The sequence below is a fragment of the Micromys minutus genome, assembly GCF_963924665.1.
Source record: "Micromys minutus genome assembly, chromosome: 1".
Lineage (NCBI taxonomy): Eukaryota > Metazoa > Chordata > Mammalia > Rodentia > Muridae > Micromys > Micromys minutus.
The window spans coordinates 155,150,670-155,162,773 of record NC_137969.1 but is presented as its reverse complement, the minus strand read 5'-3'; positions in this window follow the sequence as shown (position 1 = coordinate 155,162,773).

Sequence of the window (12,104 nt, the reverse complement as noted above, 5' to 3'; positions counted from 1 at the left end):
AGGTGGCTATGTCTTCATGAGATCATAGAGTGTGTTTACACAGCCTAGATGGGCCAACCAAGGGATACAATAAAGCTGGGCATGGGGGTGCATACCTCTAGTCCCTGGGGAGGCTCAGGTAGGAGGATCCCAAGTTCCATACCAGCCTGGGTTAATCCTGTGAAACAGGTTCTTGATAAGAAAAGAAGACAGGGGTGGGGGTACACTACAGTGTATGAGGCCCCTCATGATGTATCATGGCATATTGTCTACTCCAAAATGATATATAGTATATACCACTGCTAGTGTCATATGTGTGTTTGCACCGGGAACACTAACAACACGTGAGTAACGAGTCGGACCAAGGCAGCAGGGTTGAGCTGAGGCAGGAGAAATGGTCGGTTGGTAAGTGTCTGCTGTGTAAGCAGGAGCTTAGGTCCCACCACCCATGGAAAATGCCGGGTGTGGTAAGCATCTATAACTCTCATGCTAGGAGGACCTGGACAGAACCGTGGGCATCTCTGGAGCTCACTGACCACTTCTGTCACTGATGAGGTTCAATGAGAGACCGTGTCTCAAAAATAAGGTGGAGCCAGGCACCTTTAATCCCAGCACTCAGGAGGCGGAGACAGGTAGATCTCTGTGACTCTGAGGCCAGCCTGGTCTGCAGAGCTAATTCCGGGATAGCCAGAGCTACACAGAGAAACTCTGTCTCAAAAACCCAACAAGGAAAATAAAACTGCTACCTTAAAAAAAAATAAGGTGGAGAGCAAATCCAGAAGACACCCAAAGTTGGCCTGTAGCCTTCACATGCACACTCATGTGATGCAGCCACATTCACGTGTACATGTGTGATGGTTTGAATGAGGGTGTCCTCCATACGCTCAGGTGTTTGTTTGACTACTTAGCCCCCCATTGTTGATGCAGTTTGGGAGGTTAGGTGACATGGCTTCCCGGAGGAAGTGTCACTGAGGGAAGCCTTTGAGGTTTCAAAGCCTCCAACCGGTCCCAGTTTTCACTTTTTCTGCTTCCCATTTAAACAGAGTTAAGTTTAAGATATGGGCTCTCCGCTTATTGTTCCAGACACCATGCCTGTTTGCCACCACACTTCCTGATGATGATCTGATGGTGATGGTGGTGATGGTGGTGGTGATGGTGGTAGTAATGGTGGTGATGGTGGTGGTGGTTGTGGTGGTGATGGTTGTGGTGGTGATGGTGGTGGTGGTGTTGATGGTGGTGGTGGTGGTGATGGTGGTGGTGGTGGTGGTGGACTTTATGCATCAGGAACCACAACCTCAAATAAACCTTTCCTGCTATACTTTGTTACCTTAGTATCAAAGTACCTGAGTACAATAGTGCCCCAGGGTTACCATTGCTGTGACGAAACACCATGACTAAAGCAACTTGGGGAGGAAAGGGTTTATTTCACTCACAGTTCATAAAAGAGTTTTGGCTTATACTTCTGAGTTTAGGCTCCCTCAATGACGGGAGCCAGAAGAAAGCAAGCAGGGCAGGAACCCGGAGGCAGGAGCTGATGCAGAGGCTATGGAGGGGTGCTGCAAGATGGCTTTCTTCTCGTGGCTTGCTCAGCCTGTTGTCTTGCAGAACCCACCACCGGCCCAGGGCAGGTACCACCCACAATGGGCTGGGCCCTCCACCATCAATCACTAATTAAGAAAATACCCTGTGGGCTGCCGACAGCCAGATCTTACAAAGGCTTTTTCTCAGTTAAGTGTGTTGACTCCAGCTGGTATCAAGTTAACATAAAACCAGCCAATACAGTTGCCTTGGCCATAATGTTTTATCACAGTAACAGATAGGTAACCAAGACACACACACACACACACACACACACACAATCACACACACACACACACACACACACACACACACACACACACACACGGCATTAGGACAGTTACATCACTGCATGACAGGAACCTTCAACTCCACCCTAACCGTATGGAATCTTATATGTGGTCCCCTGTTGGCAAAAATGTCACACGGTAGCACGTGAGCATGCCGATATGTTTTGTTTAAGGGGTGGGGTGGGAAGATGGTTCAGTAGTTAGGTCACAGGTTCTAGAGAACCTCAGTTTGGTTCTCAGTATCTACATTGGGTGCTCATATCCACCTATAAGCCTGGTTCCAGTGTACCCCTCTTTCTGTCCTTTGAAGGCATCTGCATGCACACAGTAAGCATGCGCTCACACACATGCACATAAAATATTAACTCGTTTTAGAGATAAAAATTTCAAATGTTCAGATGAAGCAGAATTTTTTGAAATAACTGAAAACCAAATAGAACTTCCAGAAATGAAATACATCACTATTAAAGAAAAATGTCAGTTAACAGTTCAAGCAGCAACGGTTCAAACTCAGTGACTGATGTGTCGTCCTGTGAACTGTACAGGACGGTTAGCAGTTAGCCCGGGCATGACTGAAGCCTCACACTATGAAATTATGTTGTCTTATGGATTTCTATTTTTTCAAAATTGAAAAAAAAAAAAAAAACAGAATATAGGAGGCAAAGACAAGCAGCTCTCTGAGTCTGAGGCCAGCCTGGTCTACAGAGGGAGTTCCAGGATGTCCAGGGCTACACAGATAAACCCTATCTTGCAAAAAACAAAACAAAACAATTTTTTTAAAGGGGCTGGAAAAACGGCTCAGCAATTAAGAGCATTCACTGCTCTTCCAGAGGATCTGGGTTCAGTTCCCAGCACCCACGTGGCGGCTCACAACCATCTGTAGCTCCAATTCCAGGGGCTCTGACTCCTTCTTCTGGCCAGGCATATGCAGACATATATGCAGACAAAATGCCCATGTGCATAAAATAAATTACCTTTTTAAAAAGAATGATTTAAAAATAATAACAATAAGCCAGGCATGGTAGCACATGCCTTTAATCCCAGTTCTTGGGAGGCAGAAGCAGGCAGACTTCTAAATTGAAGGCTAACCCGATTTACAAAACAAATTCTGTGACAGCCAGGGCTACACACAGAGAGAGACCTTGCCTCCACAAAAAACCACAAATATATTATTAATAACCAAATATAACCTCGTGGTGATTCCAGTGCCCATAGAACACGGAAGTTTTCTAACATCGGTCGGTTTTGTAACTGTTGGCAAGAATGTTGCAGCTTGTCAGCTCAACAAAAACTCACCTCGCCTCCCTCTGCTCCAAACAATGTTCAGAAGACTCTTTCCTAGAAGTTTGTTTCGCTGTTCCGGCCCCAGACTCTGCCTCTTGCCCAGGGTCTCTCCTCGTCTTGGAAAGGAAGACCTGCAGTGCGCTCCTTAGAGCCCTGTCTGTTTCCCCAGCAACAGAGATGTTTCTGGAGTCACAGGATTCAAGGAACAGACGAGAAGAGAAAGTGTACCCTACATGAATTCCCCACAAGTGGTGCGTCAATCCTTTGGATTTTAGTCCTGATAAATTCAGATCTCGAGGGCAGTTGGGCTTCGTGACTGAGGAGTCGTAACTCTGGTAGTTGGGGGTTAGATGAGGTGAAGATCCTCAGTTATAAGGAATGAGCCTGTTTTTTCAACTGTAATAAAAAAAAAAGCAAGAAACCCCACAAAGCCTGTTTGGAGAGGGTTAGACAAGAAGCTGCATGAAAGGGTGTGGTAGAGATGCTTGACCTATGGCTGCGATCATCCTCCTGGGCTCAAGTTTGAGCTGAGCGCATGTCTACCCCTCCCCCACCTCCTTTGTGGCCATTACCTATACTTGCCATGTGTTTCCAACCTGTGTCTAAAAATACAACCACTGGCCCTTTAGGAGGCACGCCAAGGCTCAGCCTTGCACTGGTGTCCCAGGATGGCCCCTTTGTTGAGTGGAGTGACAGCAGCTTGCTCCTCATACACGGAGTGGACAGGCCTGTTGTGGTGCAGGCCTCTGTGAGCAGTGCTAAGATTCACTTTGGACTGGTCTGCCTCTGCCAAGTCCCAGAAGGCCAGTGACAGAGATGAATGGTTCAATTCTACATGCTAGCATGATAGGTGGCCAAACTGGGGATCCAGGAACAAAGGGGGGCGGGTCTCACTCCCTAACGTCCAAACTTCCCCTAGGATTCAGCTGCCTTTCCTGTGCGCGTTGCCTAGGAACTTTGTAGTACAGCCATTCAAAGTCTGGTTTGAGGCTATGCTTATTTCTGGATTTGATTTCCAGCCTGGTGTTGGAGTTGGTCGGCAGCTCAGTCTAATGCCCCAAGCTATTCCATAAGGACTATTCCATTCTGGCTAGCCTGGGGCAGAGCCCAGGAAGCAAGCTGGCAGGGCAGCTAGGGTTGTTTCCACTTGCTGGGAATAAAGTTCAGAGCACATCTCTGGGGACTGGTGAGGATCGATGATCATTTCTGTACAGAGGCTCAGCTCTGACCTTTCTTCTCCAGTTCTATTTTTGTAGTTTTACACAGCAGGGCAGGGGCACAGGACCAGCCAGGCTCTCTAAGGAACTGAAATTCCCTTGACACACAAAGAAACCTAAGCAGCTTCCTAAATTGTCCAAAACAGCAGCCCACTACTTCCAGAAGGCATTGTGGGTGCTGTGAAACCAAACCTGTGGGCATCCCCACCATGACTAAGACCTGATGTGGCCGCTGCGGGTGTGTAGGGCAGCGTGAGGGGCAGCACACAAGGCCCCAGGGGACTTGGCTATTACTAGTACTATTCATGGGAAGCACTTCAGTTTCCTGTTTTATTGATATTTTAGGAGAGCCTTTGTTGTTCATTGATTCAACGCTGCTATCCTCCTTGAGTTTATACTGATGCTGTTGCTATAACAAAAATACCTGGACCAGCCCCACCCTTCAGACAGCCACAGGCCTGCCATCAAAGGGTTGGGAGTCCAGTAGGGACCCCAACTTTTCCACTATGTACCACTGAGCATAGACCCCTAACACATGTACCTGAATATAACATCTATATCTATGTGGGGTTTTTTTGTGACAGAAAGGTCACAAAAATAGGATTAGGGCTGGAGAGACGGCTCAGTGCATAAAGACACTTGCCACCAAGCCTATGGACCTGAGTTCAGTCCCAGGGACACACTCTGCAGGAAAGAACTGACTCCTACAACCTGCCATCTGACCCCTGCACATGCTCCGTGTTACATGTTCACCCACATACATAAACCCACTAAAATCCCATACACAAATAAATATAGAGACATATTTACATATATACATATATAATTTTAAGGGAAACAGAATTTATAGTTATAATGACCATATAATAACTATAATTAAAGTTACAGATGAAATAAGCATTTGGCTCTTGCCAAAATAGTATTCTTGTGGGGGAAGAGCAGTTTGATGGGATAGATTTCACTGTGTTTTACAACCACCTAACCTTTCTAAATTTGATTTTAAAGATTATCATAGCTGGAAAGATTCCTTACAACAATGGGTAGCCACAATTGTCCCTTGTTGGTTAGCAGAATTACGACTCTCATGCAATTCTCCAAAGACTTTTGTTTAAGTACCTCTGCCTCTGCTACTGAGATGCATGACTAGTCAGGCCCCCCCCCCTTAGTTTTTGAGAGTCTCTGATGCACAGACAGGCTTTGAACTCGTTCTGTAGCCCAGACAGACTGCTTTTTCTGGTCCTCCCAAATAGCTGGGCTTACAGGCCTGTGGTACCAGCCTTAACCGCAGAACAATCTCAGAACATTTCCTTCTAAGTTGTTTCAATGTGCACAGATGGTGTTAGTAACAGCAGTATTTCCAAACACCTGCCCCATTTTTCTTTTTAAAAATCCACCTCTGGGGGCTGAGGAGGCTCAGTCATGAAGGACTAGCAGTGAGGAACTGACGACCAGAGTTCAAATCTCCAGAAACCATGTAAAAATCACACATATCTATCATCCTAGCGTACTGATGTCAAGATAGGAGCCAGAAACAGGAGTTTTGGGAGCTCATGGGCCAGTTAGACTCCTAGTACCCAAGGGTGAACAGAAGAGAGCATGCCCATAATAAGGAGAACTAAGATTTGTTGATGCCCAGGGATGTTCTGACCCCAGCATATACACCATGGCAGCATGTGCCCATACATACATATCAAACACACATGAACATGCACACACAAGTTGCTGTCAGGACTGGGTTTGTAGCTCAGGTGGCAGGTAGGGTGACTGAAGCCCTGGATTTGATTCTTGGTGCTACATAGAATTGGGAGTAATGGCACATACTTGTAATCTAGGGTTTAAGAGGTAGAGGCAGGAGGATCCAGAGTTTGATGTCCTCCTTGGCTACATATGTTCAAGGTCACCCTGGAATATATGAGACAGCAAAACCTCTGGATAAATACAAATAAAAAGACATATTATTTCCCCTTGAGACAGGGTTTCTTCATGTAACCCTGGCTGCCCTGAAACTCTCTCTGTAGACCAGGCTGGTCCTGAACTCACAGAGATCTTCCTGACTCTGCTTCTTGAGTTCTGGAAGTGGTGGTTAGCCAAGGCAGGGGCCACTCAATGGGAAGTGACTGCCATAGGTTCAAGCAACTTCCAATGACAAAAACTTCGGGAGAGAATTCTCTTCGTCAAAGCATTACAGCTCTAAAAGACAGATGCTCTGAGTCTTTGATGAAGCATCGTGTGTTTTATTCCTTGTAGACAGGGTCTTATATATATTTTGGGGTGAGTTGGGGTCTAAGAGCAGGTGCTTTCTATTGACTTGGTCTGAGATGTTAGGGATGCCTCGTCTGCATGTGGAAAAGGGGATTTCTGAATCACTCAACATTACCAAGTTTTCTGTCTGGTGGCACAGTCCACTTTCCCATAATATACTAGGAAGGCAACATTTTTCCCAACTGTATAAAAAAGATATGGAAGCAGACAAGTTGGTATTGTGTCTCCTATCTTACTGGATTTCCCCACATACTCCAAACGGGGGTTAGCTTCTCCACCGAGATGTGCAATATCCTGGGAAGCAGTGTACACATGTACCACAAGTATGCTTCACACCCCCATTCTACACCTGCAACCCCCAAGTGTCCAATGAAAGAGGGTGTATGAAGTCAGAGCTTGTCTCCAAAGCACCGGTTCACTGGGCGTGATGGTGGGAATATCCTCTGCCCAGGATGGCAGTCATAAACGGGGGAGTGTCTGGGCTGGTTGGGGAAGCTGACTTGCTATCAAAGGACTGAGATGCTATCAAATGAAGTTGATGCTGTGATAAAGGCCCATACAAGGAGCCTTGTGAGGATGAAGGAGAAGCCCAGTGGGAAAAAGTAAGAGCAATTGGAGCATTTTTTTTTTCTCTACCTGGATTTCTGGGTAAACCATGAACATGTTTGTTCATGTATGGAGAACATCGTGGTGTTCAGAGCTTATCAGGAGTGAAACGAATTTCTGCTAAGTACATAAGATATGAAGTCTCTCCATTAGCTTTCTACAGTGTTATTTTCTCTGTAAGATTTATTTTTATGTATTTTACTTATTTTACATGAGTATTTTGCCTGCATGCATGTATGTATACCATGTGCATGTTTGGTGTCTGTGTACCTATGGGAAAAGACATAGTTGCCCTGGAACTGGAGTTACAGGTGCTTGTGAGCTGCCATGTGGGAGCTGGGAGACAAACCCAGGTCCTCTACAAGAAAGGCAAAATGATCTGATCTGCCGAGCCATTTCTCCAGCCCCATTACCCAGCTTTTTCTTAAGAGACAGTAATATGGTGAGACAGGGTCTCTTACTGTGTTTTGCTCCCTAAGGTTTGGGTCTGAGACTATGAAAAAGCTTGATGAGCTGGCCTCCATCCAGAATGCATTTGACTCTTCTCTTCTCACCAGCCGAGAGGGCTCTTCAAAGCAGGGGGTGTAGTGTGGAGAGCTATCTGCCACCGTTATGTTCAGATATTGTCAAAGTTTCCCTGCCATCAGATTCCCTGGCAAGCTCTTTAAAAAAGCAGATTGCTGAGCCACCCCCAATCTTCAGAACCTCAATTTCCAAGGGTGCATACAGATAACAATTTGTATTTCAACAAACTCTCCAGCGTCTCCTACGTTAACCACACTCATCCCCAAATGACTTAGGAATATGTTTAGACTTGAGAACATTAAAATCAAATTCATGGTGAGCTATAAAGACAGCAACCTTCATGGTGGGTTTAAGGACTGCATAGATACATGCATACATGCATGTACACACACACCCGTGCACACACACACACACATACACACACACCATAAAAACCTTCCAGTAGGAGTACAAGTCAGGAACAGCAGAAATACTGCCACCCACCCTATCTCTTCCTGTGGACTGTAGACGGGCCTCTGGAGGGCAGGGGAGGACATATTTCTGTTGTCTTGAACCCTACATTTTGCAGTCACTCAGATCTAACTTCACATAGTACCTTGCCTTTAATTAACCTCTAGCTGCTTCCAGCCAGAATTACTGCTCCTCTCTCCAGCCTTGGAATCCACATATGGCCATGGCTGCCCATTAAGCAGCTGGGTTCTACTGCACACAGTCCTGTCTTGTGCCCCGACTGCTCTGTGGGATGCCCCCATGTCTGAGTGAATTGCTTTAACTGCTGCTAACACTAGGCAGTGGCAATGTCCTGATAGGCTGCTGTGATCCCACTTTTGCCTCTGAACCCAACACCAAAGCAAACTCAAGTCCTTTGTACCTCTAAAATGCTGGAGTCATAAACTAAACAGCCACCCCACTGCCGGCTTCTTACTTTGTTTCCCAAACCCCAAAGTGGCTTACATGCATATGTTCTTGTGTGCACATATGCACACACACACACACACACACACACACACATCTCAAAGGGAAACGAAAGAATTGCAAGCTGTCTTAGATAGCCTCATAAAAGATTCTTCTTCATAGAAAGGGGACCTGTTAGGGGAGATCTAGGGGGAGTGAAAGGTAGATCTGATCAAAAGCATTGTATACTAAAATTGTCCAAAAATAAATTTAAATATTACTAAAATATCACTAAAAATACATTCTAAAAGAGGCTTCCCTTTCCTTGGTAGAAGAATTGTAAATGTATTAACATAAGTGAAATGTGAGCCCATTTGCCCTTTGCCAAGTAAAGATAGATTTCTAAGTCCTTTTGTCAAGCACACTCCTAAGGGCAGCCTCATCAGTCAGATACCTATGCATAGTTTTGAGCCTGATGAACTTCATTCAACCCATTCTAGTAACTCATGGACAGCACGAGGAAACTAATGAATGAGTAAAAGCACTGAGATGCTGTCTCTGGGGCCTGTTGGGAGTGGAGGCTCTGGTAGACTTTAATCTTAGCCCCACCTGGGGTAGAAGGCTCTGATGGTTTTTGTGTACCACGTCACCCTTGGTTCCAGGTGAGAGCAGAAACTTCTGATTGCTTCAATGTGGTAGACCTTGATTTTGCTCCCAATGGAAAGAGAAGGTTCTGGTGGCTTGAATGTAAAAGGCCCTGACCTTGGCTCCTGTTGGGAGTGGAACTCGGTGAGGCCTTAATGTTGGTCACATGAGATAGGGGATGTACCCAGACAAGGTGGATTTGAGAAGAGACCACAAGTATAAGTCTAGAGAAATTCGCCATCAACCAAGATAGTGAGATGTAACCTCGAGGAGATAGCAGGTGACAGGTGAGCGAGCTAGAGGCAAAAAGACAAAGGAAGGGAAGAGACCAAGGGAGACTAAGAGCAAACCCTCCGGGATGGAGGCTAAACCCAGATGGGGTCAGTACAGACATTAGTGAGCAAGTCCTGAAGAAAAAATCTTACTTTGCTTCCTGGGGAGCCTGTCTTCTGGAAGGTTCTGTCAAAACTGTCCTAACCAAAATGGAGGCATGCCAGAGAGCAGCTAGATATGTTAAGAAAACATATGGGATAGCTGATAAAAGAAATTTCACTTCAGATAGATTTTTATTTATATAAATGTTTACAGGTGGGCAGTTGTTCATGTGTGTGCATGTGTGGATGGGGTAGAAGTACTTGAGTGTGTGCATGCGTATAGAGGCCAAAGGTTATCCTTGGCTGTCTTCCTCACTCAACTTCCTCCTCATTTTCTGAATCAGAGTATGTCACTTTCATCCATAGCTTGCAGATTCAACTGGATTAGGCAGCCATCAGGCCCCTGGGCTCCATCTGTCTCTGCCCCTCAGTACTGGAATGGCAAACATAATTGGTCATGCCAGCTTTGTTTTGTTTTGAGACATTTGTCTCATGTGGCTCTGGTTTTCCTGGATCTCCCTCTGTAGACCAAGCTGGCCTTTAACTTAGAGACCCACCTGTCTCTGCCTTCAGAGTGCTGGGATTAAAGGCGGCGCCACCACACCAGCCCAGATTTTATATGGTGTCAAACTCAGGTTCTCATGCTTATGCAGCAAGCACTAAACCAGATTGCCAACCCCACGTAGCAACATTTCAATTAACTATGTCACAAGTACGGCATAAGACACACACTAAGAACTTACTCAAAACAGTAGGGTAGCACACACCTATAACCCAGTACTCAGGAGGCTAAGGCAGGAAAGCTTGTGAATCCAAGGCCAGCATGGATCCTCAAAGAGACCCTATTCCAAACTTTAATACACCACAGAAATATATTTGTTGTTTCTTCTGAATCTTACATTTTACTGGGAATCTTGCCATCCTAAATCAAAGAATATGTTTGTAAGAGAATCAAAGCTGACAAAAAGTTCCCACTCAGCAATAAGGTGTGAATGCACACAGAGCAAGCTGGGAAGAAAGCCAGAGATGGGGTTTAAAGCAAGCAAATACAAGTATTCACAACCAGGAGAATAGGAAAGGTGGAACAGCTGACCAGCCAGCACTGGGGCAGGGCAAAGAGAGGCAGGCAGGAAAAACTATGTCGTGACCTTTGGTAATTTTGATCCAGTAGGTCTGAGACGAGCCTCAGAAACATCCACTTCTGGAGTAGTTTCTATTGATTGCCAACTGGACAGAATCTACAATTACCCAGGAAACAAGCATATATATGAACATACTTGTGATTATCTTAAGTATAGTCCATTGAGGTGGGAAGACACGCCTAAAAATAGGTGGCACCATTCCCTAGGCTTGGGTCCTAGACAGAATAAAAAAGAAAGCAGGCTGAACAAGGGCATGCAGATACAATGTGACCAGGATTCTTAAACTCCTGCTGACAGAATTTCACCACCATAATAGACTGTACCTTCAAACTGTGACCCTGAGTAACCACTTTTTCTCTTAAGTTGCTATTGTTTGGGGTATTTTATCATAGCCACAAGTAGCTAACACAGCTTCTTACCACATTTTCCAAACATTTGGAAATGATAGCCTTGCAATTCTCAAAGCACAGTACTGCAATCCCGCAGAACTTACTAGAAAGGCAATTCTAAGGTTCTACCTACCCCATGCCTCCTGATAATTCTGATGGTTACCCGAGTTTGTAGCCCACTAGGAGGCCATAGCAGACCAGTGGTCATTAGATCTTTCCACTACAAGAGGGATAAGGAAAGGAGCAAGCAGAGTCCAGACAGAAAACTTAGTGGAGTCACCAGGACAAACCCAGCCGGTGTGGGCCCATGCAAGAGTGTGGCAGATACAAAGGGACGACAGCCTGACAGAGTGTGAGCCAGGCTAGTTCTCTGCTTCCTGCTCACAAGAGCAAATAAGGCGGGCAGAATACAGCCTGGAGGCCAGATAAAGGAGGAGGATCTCTAGGCTTTGTTGACATTTAGATTGTCACAGTAGTTGGGACAAGTGGGTAATCACCAGGGGACAAAATGCCAGACATGGGCTTGAAGCAAATTAAATCTGTGGTAACAGCCAAGTTACAATAATGCTAAGGCTATACAAGACAGTGTCTTCTTTAGATTTCCAACCCCCACATGAGGTAAGAGGTCAGGGGCTAGGTGTGGAAGGTGCACTGCGCTGTGGGTATGGCCAGTGGCCCAGCTGATAAAATGTTGGATTGTGTTCCAGGAGATAGAAACCTATGCCAGGATTTAAAAAGCTTGGAAAACTGCTCCCAGTCCCTCCCACCTGGAATAGGCATTACAGGTGTGTTTGTTCAAGGTCCCACGGGAGCCTTATTAAAGACACGCATTGAGCTTCTGCGCAATCTTTACTAAACACACACCCTCCTCCCTCCCTCCCCTCAGAGGCATCCTACAGAGTACTGCTCTATCGAATGT